This window comes from Chrysemys picta, chromosome 8 (assembly GCF_011386835.1).
Source record: "Chrysemys picta bellii isolate R12L10 chromosome 8, ASM1138683v2, whole genome shotgun sequence".
Lineage (NCBI taxonomy): Eukaryota > Metazoa > Chordata > Testudines > Emydidae > Chrysemys > Chrysemys picta.
Window position 1 is genome coordinate 68,089,665 of NC_088798.1, and position 13,148 is coordinate 68,102,812.

The following is a 13,148-nucleotide window of genomic DNA, read 5'->3' on the forward strand; positions in this document are numbered from 1 at the left end:
TGAATCTCCTACTACCTCTGGAGGGTGAGAATCCCTGGTGGGCCAGTCTGTATTCCACCCTCGGCCCACGGCCCGCCGGGGATATTAGCTGGCGGCTCCTTCACAGAGCCGTGAGCATGGGCATGTACCTGGCATGGGTCACTCCCCTCCCTGACACCTTCCCCTTCTGCAGCGAGAGGGAGATCCTGGTGCACATCTACCTGGATGTCAGCCCCTTTTCCGTCTCCTCTAGAACCTTCTCCTCAGGTTCTGGCTGCACTTCTCCCCACACCTCCTGCTGTATGCACACTCCATCTGTGGCCCCACAAAGTCATGAGACCTCCTTGCCAACCAACTCCTGGTGCTAGCCAAGGTGGCCGTCCATTGCACCAGAAGGAGGCTGTTGGGTGAGGAGGTGCTCTGTGCCTGTGGAGCCTATTTCTGACCCTCTCTCTCAGCTCACATCTCTGGGCAAAGTTTCTCTGGGCCACGTCCACTGGTTCCCTGGATACCTTCGAGAAGCAGTGGGCGCTGTCCAGGGTTCTCTGCTTGGTGTCCCGCTCTGGTTCCCTGCTTATGATCCTGTGACCCTCACTCCCATGCTTGTTTTTCATTAGTTGTCCCCTGCATTCACTTGAGTCCCGGATTCAGTAGGTCCTCCCCTTAGGCTGGGGGCAAGTGGGCTTTAGATTCAATAGGAACAATGACTCACTCCTGCAGTGATGCATTTCTCAGGCATACTGCAGCAATTCAGCTGCACTGGCTCTCCCCAGCAGAGCCTGCAATGCCTCAGCCCTCAGGCCTACTGCAGCAGTCTGTCCCTGGGCAGGGCCTAGATCAGATGACCCCAGGCACAGATTTCACTCTTAGCACGAGAGCCACAAATTAGTCTGTGCAACAGCACCGCTCGGTTAGGAACCCTCCTGCTGCCTTACAGTGTTACAGATGCACTAGGCTTCCAGCCTGCCCTCGATGCTGCCTCTGTCCTGCCTGTAACCCAGCCTTGCCGCAGCCTTGTTCCAGCCCACTGCAGTCTAGTCCATGCCCTATTCTGACCTCACTCCAGCCCTGTTCCTGACCCACTCCAGCCCTACACCCACCTCCTGACCCCCCTTACCCTTGGACTGACTCCAACCCCACTTTGGCTTTTGGTCTGCTTCCAGACTCCTACTATGATCCTGATTTGGCTTGTCCAAAGACTCTGACTCACAGCTTGTCCCTGGACCTTGGTTTCAGCGCTGCCCTTGGCCCAGTCCTGACTGTACATCCGGCTTTGACCCTTGGTGCTTGTTCTCAACCACTGCTCCAACCGTCGAGCCTGACCACTAGAACCCAGAGCCTGGCACTTTACGTTCTGAGCAATTTACATTTCTTTATTACCCACTGTACTCTCCTGCCTAATGGAGCGTGACTATCAAAAATCAGTAACTCAGAATATCAAGAGGAGGATTAAAATACCACAATGAACTGCTTGGTCTGTCATAATTAAGGAGACTGCATATTGTAATATTTCCCCATGATTAAATGTCAGTACAACAATGGAAATGTCACCTAGGCAGAAGCCCAGGAACCAATGCCATTTTCTGATACTCAGCTCTCTCCATAACACTGGACAGGGCCTGGAGTTTTTTTATCTGTTCCTGAGGACAGTGTGAATCCTGAGTCTCTCTGTGACAAGGAAGTCACTAGATTGACACCTGTCAGAATTGAGCCCTGTGTCTCTCTTCTCTGCAGACAGCTCTGGCTTCTTCCTCCCCACCTAGCTCCTGTTTTGCTTGGTGCGCTGTGGCCAATGACAGGCTGTGTACATTTCCTTTGCTGGTATGACATGACAGGCATATTTCCATGTGGATCCTGCTCCCTTTAAAGTCAATGGCAAAGCTCCCATTTGGTTCCATTGTTACCCAGGGTTCTTTCAACCCAAAGCTCTTGGTAACTTTTACTCTGTGCGAGGTGGTGTCAGGAAATAAATCAGGGGAGACACGGCCGTCCGACCAATAGATGGCTGGCACAAACAGGACAACACAAGAGTGTTTTCACTTAAAGCTAAACTTTGCTTAGTCTCAAGCACTTACACACGTCTGCAGCAGGTAAACACTCACAACCCTTGATAATTACCAAAGCTGAGTGTGGCTCTCAAGTGGCACAACGGCAGGCTGCCGGTGGCCAAATCTTCCGTCTGCTGGTGGGGACTGCAAGATGTATCCAGAGGGAGAGTCAAGAAGAGTCCAACTACCTCAAACTTTTCCCCTTTATTTATACATTAGTAATAGAATGACATGTCCCATAAAGTAAACTTGTTAAGCAAGCAGCTTCAATGGTCAAGCAAGAGGTTCCTTCTGATTATTGATTAACCAGGTGTGGGTTTTTCCAGAGTTGCAGCCTTGAGGCCCTAATAGACATTCCTGAGGGCACATCCTGCTCTTCTAAAATGCGTGTATCAGCAACTTCAACACAATTCTTATCAGGAAGGAAGTGGGGTCAAGCTGCCCTTTCTGTGGCACCCAAATCAACCCGCCCCCCTCCTGCCTTGGTCAAGCTGAGGCTGCTGCATGGCCACTTTACAGCCTGGTGACTTGGCTGCTTTTAGCAATAAGCCATAGTGGTTTCAGGCCAAAATCTCCCCGTACACCATGGGAGTGGGATGAGGCCTGGTTTAAGCAGGGATCCAGGGGGGCCAGAGGGTGGCATTTTTGAAAGCACCAGGGTGACTTGGAGCAGGAGTCTCATTAGCCATTAGCCATTATTTTTGAAAACTCATGGCGATTGGGGGAGGTCCCAGATGACTGGAAAAAGGCTAATGTAGTGCCCATCTTTAAAAAAGGGAAGAAGGAGGATCCGGGGAACTACAGGCCAGTCAGCCTCACCTCAGTCCCTGGAAAAATTATGGAGCAGGTCCTCAAGGAATCAATTATGAAACATTTAGAGGAAAGGAAAGTGATCAGGAACAGTCAGCATGGATTCACGAAGGGGAAGTCGTGCTTGACTAACCTAATTGCCTTCTATGATGAGATAACTGGCTCTGTGGATGAGGGGAAAGCAGTGGATGTGTTATTCCTTGACTTTAGCAAAGCTTTTGATACGGTCTCCCACAGTATTCTTGCCGCCAAGTTAAAGAAGTATGGGCTGGATGAATGGACTGTAAGGTGGATAGAAAGCTGGCTGGATCGTCGGGCTCAACGGGTAGTGATCAATGGCTCCATGTCTAGTTGGCAGCCGGTTTCAAGCGGAGTGCCCCAAGGGTCGGTCCTGGGGCCGGTTTTGTTTAATATCTTTATTAATGATCTGGAGGATGGTGTGGACTGCACTCTCAGCAAGTTTGCAGATGACACTAAACTAGGAGGCGTGGTAGATACACTAGAGGGTAGGGATCGGATACAGAGTTCAGTTCAGCCATTGGAGTGGTGACTGGTCAGCTCCTAGGAGGAAGAGTTGCTCCCGGATGTAATATCACAGGACATTGACAGACCATTCACTGCCAGGGCCTTCTTCTTGAGCATACAACCTCCCGTGGGAACAACTTTCTGCTGAGGAAGAGGATGGGATGCTCTTCTCTTCTGAATTCTTGAGATAGTACCACTCCGATGTGTCTGCTGTAAGACAAATAGCCTCAGGAAGTCTGGGTAGAACAGCACCAGTTCCTGGCTTAGCTGGCCTTTCAGTGGTCAAAATGCCTTTTCACAGCTTGTTGTCCAATGGATCTTTTTGGGTGCAAAATCTTTTACCAGGTCCAGCAAAGGAGAAGCAATGTGAAGTTTGGGATGAATCGCCAATGCTTTTCTGCTAATTCCAAGAACCAGCGAACTTGCTTCTTGTGGAGGTGATGGGACAGTCTGCTAGAGCTTGAACTGTATCCCCTGGGGAGCATAACTGTCCCCCTCTGACTGTATACCTCACTTATATGACTTCCTGGGTGGCCAATCAGCACTAGGTGGGTTGTTCATCAATCCTGCCTCCTTAACAACTTGTAGTACCACTGTAACATCTTATACAGTTGATCCATCCTTCATGACAATATCATCGATGTAGGCAGCTGTGTATGCCCCATGGGGATGCAACTGTCTATTTATCAATTGCTGAAAGGTGGCAGCAGTCCCATGGAGACCAAAGGGCATGGTCTTAAATTGATAAAATCCGAATGGAGTGGAGAAGGCGTTTTTCTCTTTAGACTAGTGTGTCTAGGGGATCTGCCAATGCCACTTAATTAAGTTGAGGGTGCATATGTACTTGGCTGCCCCTAGTCTTTTTAGCAGCTTTTCAAACCTTGGCATGGGGTATGTGTCAAATTCCAAAGTCACATTCACCTTATGGAAATTGATACAGAACTGCATTGACCCGTCCTGCTTTGGCACAAGCCCAATGGGGCTCCTCCAATCACTGTTCAATTCTTCCACAACCCCTACATCTAACATGGCTTGGTGCTCCTGGTGCACTGTTTCTCACATCTTCAGAAGTGGCGCTCACCCCCTTTCCTGCCCCGTGAGAATGTCCTCAGTCAGGAGAATATTTGCATTGGATTTCCATGGATTACTTCTGGGAGTGAGGCTGGCCAGTTTGGGCTGCAAATCTCTGTGTGGATCACTGTAGCGGGGTGGTTACCCCGCTCCTGCCCTGAAGGGTTTAAAAGCAGCCTTGGAGAGGGCTGCAGTGAACCACAGCTGTGGTTGCTTTCCCAATCAGCCTAGCTTTCCCTGCTGCAGCCTTCTCCAAGGCTGCTTTTAAACCCTTCAGGGCAGGAACAAGGTAATCATCCCGCTACACACCCTCCCCCTTAAGAATGCACGGGGTGGGGAGACCCCTATCACACCAATGCCCCTCGCAACTGGGCTCTCAGGGAATCCCTCTCCTGCCGTAGGCTCTCTACTATTTGGAGCCACCTGCTTCCCTCTATAACAGTCTGGATCCCCACCGTAGCCCTCTCAGCTTCTGCGTGGGTTTCCCTGTCTGTCTGAGATCCCACCATAGCCCTCCTGGCTTTTGTGTGGGTCCCCAGGTACAGCTGGGCCCTCCCTGCCACCGACAGTTCTGGGTTTGGGGCTCCAGCGTTGCCTGTCCCTCCCGCCTGGTCAGGCTCAGGCTGGGCCCCTTGCTCGGCGCTCCCCCTCTTCCTCAGGGGGCAGTGCCTTTTTAAATGGCCCCTGGTGTGGCAGTGGAAGCACCTCCTGTGCCTTCCCCTTGCCACGGCCCTCCCACTGTTTGTATGTGTCTTAGCCCTTACTTCAGGGCTAGCCTGGGCTCTGCAAGTCCCCTGAGGGCATTGCCTCTTTATGTGTCCAGGCTCTTTACAGGCCCAACAGCTTTGGAGCCCCCCTGTTGGTTTCACAGGGGGCACTCTCACAGTTCCAGCTTTTTCCAGGCAGGGCCTCTGTGCTCCCTCATGGTAGGGACACTCCGGCTTATAGTGTCCCGGTTGCCCACAGGTGAAACAGTTTTTAGGCCCCGCACTGGCCTCCAGCCCTTGGTGCCTGGTCTCCCGTCTGGTCTGGGTGTCCACCCCCGCAGCAGCCAGAACAACCCCCTCTGCTGCTCGGCGAGCTGGGCCACCCAGGCCCTCCAATAAAAGTCCTCCGTTCTGTCTCCACCTTCCATTCCTCCACTCCTATAAGCTGCTTCCACACCTATAAGCTGCTTTGATGGATGTGGGACAAGTGCCTCCAGAGGAAGCAGCAGCAGGGTTTGGGGAGGCAGTACATCACTACCCGGAGCTGGAGTTTGGCCAAGCTATAGGGGCAATCACTCCCACACTTGCAAAAAATGCCACCAGCTATTTCAAGAGCCATGACCTGCCCCACCCTGCAGTTCACTCTTGCTCTGAGATACAGCACCTCCAGAAGCACAGTGCCCCTAGTACTCCCCTGAGACCACCAGAGGAAGAGCATCCACTAGCACAGTGTTTCCCAGTGGGTGGTCCTGACCCACCAGTGGGTCATGGGAAGGTTCTAGATAGGTCACCACATCCAGGGCCAGATTAGCCCATCACTGATCCTGGCCTAGGCAAACAACACTTCTTACAGCGCAGTGTGAAGGGGAAACCGCAGGGGATTGGGGTGCTGGAGAGCAAGCCAGCCCACCCCACACTCATCCCACAAGGGCAGCTCATGTCCTTGGCAATCTGGTGCATGGGGTCACAGCACCACTCATTCCAGTTTGGCCCAACTGCGGCTCCATCATGCCAGCGGGGCCCAACCTCTGTGACACCACAACCCCATGCACCAGGCTGCAGCACACGGCGTGGGGAGCTGGGCCCAGCTTCGCTGTAGGGTGAGTGCCAGGCAAGATCACTTTCCATCATCCCTCTCCCCAGGGCTTCCCCCCACACTGGGCCGAGATTAGGATTGCGGTGCCAGGGCGGAGAGTACACATGTAATGGTGGGTTACAAAAAAGGACAAATGCCTTAGCAAAAGGTTTGGGGACCATTACCCAACCAGTACTCGTCCTGCAGCATTTGTGCTCTAGGGACATCTCCCGGGCAGGTTCTGATCACTCCTAGCCTCGCTTAGCACTGGAGCCCAAGAGACTTATAAGGTTTAGTTGTTTGTAAATCAGGCTGAAGATGAAAAGCCCTTTACTTATCAGTGGTAAATACTAATTTAATTTGTCATCATTGCTATTTAACAACAAGTCAGTGGGGGGAGGGATAGTTCAGTGGTTTGCGCATTGGCCTGCTAAACCCAGGGTTGTGAGTTTAATCCTTGAGGGAGCCACTTAGGGATCTGGGGCAAAAAATCAGTACTTGGTCCTGCTAGTGAAGGCAGGGGGCTGGACTCAGTGACCTTTCAGGGTCCCTTCCAGTTCTATAAGATAGATAGGTATAATAAACCAACATCTGTATCACAAAGCATTTTCCAGACTGACCCCACAACTTCCTTTTTCCCATGTCTAGGAACCTTCTGGCCTCTGAAAACTACTTTGAAAATGGGCCCTCACCATGTGTCTACAAGAAATAATAATTTGAACAAAACAAGAGCAAAGCGACCCTGGCTGAGCTTCTTTGCCTCAGCAGAATACTGTAAATTAGAAAATGCCAGCAAATTCCTGATTCAACCCAGCTTAACTCGCCACTCTCCCTTTCCTGGGGCTTTTGCTTCTTGTCTGACATTTTCTAGTTAGCCACTAATTATGAGCTTGTATTAGATAGAACAGGCACTGGCTTGCTGGTGCCTGGCTAATTATCTTGCATTAGGCCCTTGCAGGTGACTGGGGTAGATGGCATTCACTGCCCAGCTACACTAATAAATGCTGAGGAGATTACTTTGAAAGGGAATGATTTTTGTAGGGACATTTAGACTTTGGTTGCCTCTTTCCTACCAGGCCCCTGTAATAGATCCTACCAGGATATGGTGTGCTCTTTAATTCCGCTCCTCAGACATCTGCCACCCTGTCAGGCACCACCAAAGGGCTCATTGCTATTAGAAATAATGTCAAGTATTTACAGCAAAGAATGGTGTAATCTTTCCGATCTCAGGGCTGGAGCGAGAATCAATTTGCTTTACAATTTATTACTTAGAACTGTAAAATCGCCCATCTGTTCATTTCCTCGCACAATTGTGGTCTAACATGTTTCACATACACACCAATATCATAAAAATGTTTCCATCCCTGTATGAAAGCCCTCTTTTTATTCTTGCTTTTTGGAGCATTAGACCTTCAGAGCACATGAAATCTGCAATGTGTTTTCACATAACCATTGTACCATGCTATTGTGTGTTTGTGGCAAGTATATTAGAGATGCACTGGGATATAACTAACTGTGGATAATTTGAATTTGCTTTGAGTGCCTTAGCACTAGGAAGAGAGGGATATTGTTCTCATTGTCTCATTATAAGCAATCACTGTTGTTTCATTTATGGATCCTGATGAAAATAAATCTAATGTAGCATTTTCTGTCTCCCTGCAGATGGTGTGTTGTAAGAGGAATCAGTATCAGATGGAGCAGTGCTTCTTGGAATAATTAATTCTTTGAGATCCCTGCATGAAAGGTGCAAGAAGTACAAAATGCTACACAAACATGAGGGGCTAGATTCACAAAGGGACTTAAGTCCCTGTTGTGATGGGTTTGGTCACAGAGACCCCCTTGGGACTGTCACCTGATGTGGTGACGACACAGGAAAGGAAACAGAACGCCAGGTTTGTGGTAGCTAGAGAGCTTCAAAAGCCTCTTGCAAAAAGCCTCCCAGGAAAACTTTCCTGGGGTTTTTATTTCTCTCCTTACTTTGTTTACAACTCTTCTTAGTGGTTACATTCTTGCACATAGAAAAGCCAGGCAGTATACATGCACATAAGATAACGAACCCATCTCTTGAGCGCGTGAATGCCAGCTGCGAGGGTACAATCAAATCAGCCAAATAAGTTTCCCAAACACAAACGCTGGATTGAAGGTCACTCCTGCCTCGTAGCCATGGGAGCAGTTTGCCGCGCCTGTGGGCTGGCGATATGGGAGCTATGCGTCCCTACATCCCCCCGTTTTATTTTATAGATGCGGTGTTTAGACAAAGCACTCTCGCAGGGTAGCATGCACAATGCCACTAGATTGGGTATACATTAAACAAAGCAGCAAAGTAAAACATCAAAAATTAAAACTAGGACCCCATACTATAAAAGGGTTTTTATCCACTCTAAGGGTGGCTATGACTAGATATAATCTCACCAAGGAGGAAAAACGTCTTGGCGGATGGCTTAAGCATAACATTTTAGCATATCAATTTGCTATTACATGCAAAACTATTATCAGTAAGCTTAAAACAACACATTTCTTTCACTGTCTCACACCCCAGATGTTGCTGGGTGGTTTGCAGACAGGAACAAGGCAGGTACTTAACAGACCTTGCATGTCTTGTAATATGGTGTCATTAACATACACACAGCTGTCATTAACTTGAAAAAGTAAGTGTCCTGTCAGGTGTAATCCCAGGAGCACTGACTAAAATTAACTGGGCATACCAGGTAGTCTAATTTCCCAGATGTTTTGGTGAATTACTCAACTCCCCATGGACCCGGCAGGATTCGGTATGTGGGAGGCCACACCCCCTTTACCGGTCCATATGCTTGGAAGGAGCATTGAGAACGTTTGCACTTTTACCCAGAAAGTCTCTAAGTATGTCTCCATGGCCGCAGATCAGATGGTACTCCTGATGTGTCTGTAAGGGCAGTGGGCCAAGCCTGAACATGCTAGATCCCACTGCAATGCCTTAGTGATATTCAATACCATCTCTGTCAGCAACTTCTGGGTCATTGTCTGTATTTGGATGTGTTACAGGGGTAATAGTGTGATGGAGGAGATGGCAGGGGCAATGGCAACAAGGTGCCTTTGGTACTTATCATTTAAAATCCAATTAGGGAAGACAATACATACTGAAGGACTTATCCAAAACACAGGGCACAGCCTGTAGAATAAACCCCAAAATCCAATCAATACCACGTTCCCAAGCATGGGTCCCACAAGTTTCTTTTTTTCCCGGTTATAATTCTTTGTTTCTTCACCAGGGTCAGTTCTTAATGTCTCTTGTAGTCAGGAATTCCTGGACTTTGTGGTTTCAAGGAAGCAAGTGTTCCTTCTTCTCTTTTCCTGAAACAGCGTGGTTTAGCATCATATAGGGGAGAGGTTACTAGCACATCACCCTGTAATGGTTTTGCTTCTTCTAGAAAAATCCAGAGGCACAGTAGGTCTGTCAGTGGACAAGGGAGAGGTTACTAGCACTTCACCTTGTCTTTTTTCCTTTTTCCTGCTGTCCAGAAGGCACAGCAGGGCTAGAAGAAGAAATAGGCTTATCATCAGTCAAAGAGTCCTCCCGAGGTGGAGGGGTCTTTTTACAGTGAGAAGCATGGGTCTAGGCAGGTAGTCCTTGGCACTTCACAGCGGTGTTGGTGGTTAACAGGACTTGGAAAGGGCCTTTCTAGCATGGAGCCAAAGCAGTCTTTCGTTGATGGACTTTACATAGACTCAGTCTCCTGGTTTTAATAAATGGCAGGGGTGCTAGGGTCTTTGGGTAGCACTTCTCTACCTGTGAGAAAAGAAACCTAACACATTTCATTAATGCCTGGCAGTGTTTTGCAAATCTCATAGTTGCTCGGGCACATTTAAGCCCCCCCTTGTCTTGGGGGTCAGCCAAGTTTTGGCTGTGGCCTTGGATGAGCCTGCAAGCTGTATTTTCCTCTCAGTTAACTCATTCTGTGCTTTTTCCTCTTCTCCCTTTCTCGGCTTCTTTTAACCTACAAAGGAAACCTTCACTCTTGCAGTAAAATAACTTTATTACAGAGCTTTGGAGCAACAAACCGGGACAAGCACACCCACTTTTGAGGAGTGCACTCGGTACAACCTCAGGTGTCTAATTGCTTTCCTCCCTCCCCAGCCCTCTGGCTAGAAATCGGAGGTAGCCAGAAGGATCCCATGGACAATATGGGGAGTGGGTTAACCTTCCATGTCCTTGCTTCCAAAGACTGTTGGTATGCAAATTTTTAACAACAATTTTTGCCATAAAACACAAAAATAATCCCTATTGTGCCAGTAAATGCACGGTACATTGAATGCTGTTCAGCTGGCATCCGTTTTCTCTGATGATCTGAAAAACAAAAGAACAGAGGTCTACCCCTTCTGGGCAGTCAGTCATTGCTTAAAATGTTTCCTTGTATTTGTTCATAGGCAGCCCAGATTTCAGTGGCTTCTACCTTATTAGTTAGAAACTTGCATTAATACAAATGCTTTCTGGCTTGCTTCCAAATCCAAAGCTATCCACAGCTTAAAATTTTTTACTTAAAAGGGACACAATTAACTATCCCAGTCTTTTGATTGCCTTTTACTTCTAACTCCTACTTTCAAACACACCGTGATCTGAACAAGACAACACAACCTATATTGGTAGGTTTGCATTTCCTTTACCTCTGCTACAATATACACTGCACATATTCTGGGGAAAAGCGGCCACTGCGCAACCCATACGGGCTCATCAGTGAGCCAACGGAGGGGGAGGGCCGTACGCCTAATCATCAATATGGATGATGGCAGTTAAAGCAGTTCCCCTGAGGCTTCTGCCCCTTGTGCAGGGCAGCTGCCAGCAGGGCCATCTGATGGGTTTGAGTGCCTACATCAGTACACGCCTGCAGCAACTCCGCCAGGGTCGAAGGACTTAGAGAACTCGCTCGCAGCGGGGACCCTGTGAAACGCGCGACGGGCACACTGGCCAATGATGGGAAAAGCTACCTGGGGCGTGCCCACCGCCTGCTCGGGGATGCCCGAAAACTGCCCTGTGCCATATAACTGCTCAGCGAGATAGGCCCCCCCACCTTGTGCTGCTGCTGCAGGCGCCTCTCGCTGGTACTCGCTATCCCACACAACGTATTGCGCGGGAGACAGCACCATGCGACATATGTCTTTCCAATCTTGGGGGAGCAAGTGATAACCGTTTGACACACCTTTCAAGATCCCCCGGAGCTCGTGCAGAACCGAGTAGGGGAGAGCTTCCCAGTCCACTACTCGCCCCCCGTTTCCATTATTTCGCTTAGAGACGGGGAACGCCTCGAACCCACACTTGGATTCCTTGTCGGTCAAGAGACCGGCCTCGCGCACCGGCTGCACCGCCGCGGCGACAGCGCCCCCCTGCCCGACCGGTAGGCATGGGGGCGCCGCCACGGGCGGCGGCGCAGGGGGGGTCAGCTGCGGGCAGGAGGGGGGTGGCCCATCACCTGGGGGCAAAGGGGAAACCGGCTTAAGGCCGTCAGGGCCGAACCCCTCCAGCGCCTCCTTACAACGCTGCCAGAGCAGCAGGTGCTGAACTGGGGCACGGGGTTCACTATACAAGGTGATCCCAATTCGTATCCAGTCAAAAAGCTGTAATGACCCGCAGTCCGGATACCAGGGGCACTGGCGATCTATTTCCCTTAGAAGGCCCTCAATATGAGCGACCGAGACAACGACACATGATCGCTGCCTTATAATCTTTTGTAACTCTCTTGCGTGCTCCTTCTGGGCACTGGAAAGTTTCCCCCCCATACTCACGAATAAGGGGCGGCAAACAGCCGCGGGCGCGCTCGGCGTATCCAGCCGGTGAGTAGAGGGGTATCACGTCGGGGTCACCAGCTGTGGTGACGACACAGGAAAGGAAACAGAACGCCAGGTTTGTGGTAGCTAGAGAGCTTCAAAAGCCTCTTGCAAAAAGCCTCCCAGGAAAACTTTCCTGGGGTTTTTATTTCTCTCCTTACTTTGTTTACAACTCTTCTTAGTGGTTACATTCTTGCGCATAGAAAAGCCAGGCAGTATACATGCACATAAGATAACGAACCCATCTCTTGAGCGCGTGAATGCCAGCTGCGAGGGTACAATCAAATCAGCCAAATAAGTTTCCCAAACACAAACGCTGGATTGAAGGTCACTCCTGCCTCGTAGCCATGGGAGCAGTTTGCCGCGCCTGTGGGCTGGCGATTCGGGAGCTATGCGTCCCTACAACCTGATTTGTTTCAATTATCTCTGAGCCCGTTTTCCCTGATGGCTTGGGACTTCCAGAATCCTGTCTTGTTGAGCCAGACATGCTAGCCTGCTGCAACACAGACCCAGGGTCTGGTCCATGCTCCCAAAGCTGCAGACTTAACTGTAAACAGCTCAGCAGGTTACCTCTCCAGCACCCAGTTCTCAATGGGATCCAAACCCCAAATAAATCTGTTTTACTCTGTATACATTCATAAATTGTCTGCCCTCTATAACACTGATAGAGAGAGATGCACAGTTGTTTGCTCCCCCACGTATTAATCACTTACTCTGGGTTTATTAATAAACAAAAGTGATTTTATTAAGTATAAAAAGTAGGATTTAAGTGGTTTCAAGTAGTAACAGAGGGAACACAGTAAATCACCAAGCAAAATAAAGTAAAAACATGCAAGTCTAAGCCTAATACATTAAGAAACTTATTACAGGCAATATCTCACCCTCAGAGATGTTCCAATAAGCTTCTTTCACAGACTAGACTCCTTCCTAGTCTGGGCCCAACCCTTTCCCCTCGTACTGTCCTTGTTAGTTCCAGCAGACATCTCAGGTGGTAAGCAGGGGTTCTCATAACTGGCCACCCCTTTTTCTTGCTCCACTCCCTTTTATAGCTTTGGCACAAGGTGGGAATCTTTTGTTTCTCTGGGTTCCCACCCTTCCTTCTAAATGGAAAAGTACCAGATTTAAGATGGAGTC

General features: G+C 49.4%; 1 long non-coding RNA gene across 1 annotated transcript; it reads right to left on the minus strand.

Moving 5' to 3' along the window:
• Positions 1–8,108: 8,108 nt before the first annotated feature.
• Positions 8,109–12,422, minus strand: LOC135973251 (uncharacterized). Its single transcript, XR_010590053.1, has 2 exons — positions 11,973–12,422; positions 8,109–9,981 (listed from the first exon to the last, which is right to left on the minus strand). It is a non-coding gene; the product is annotated as an uncharacterized LOC135973251 (long non-coding RNA).
• Positions 12,423–13,148: the final 726 nt, after the last annotated feature.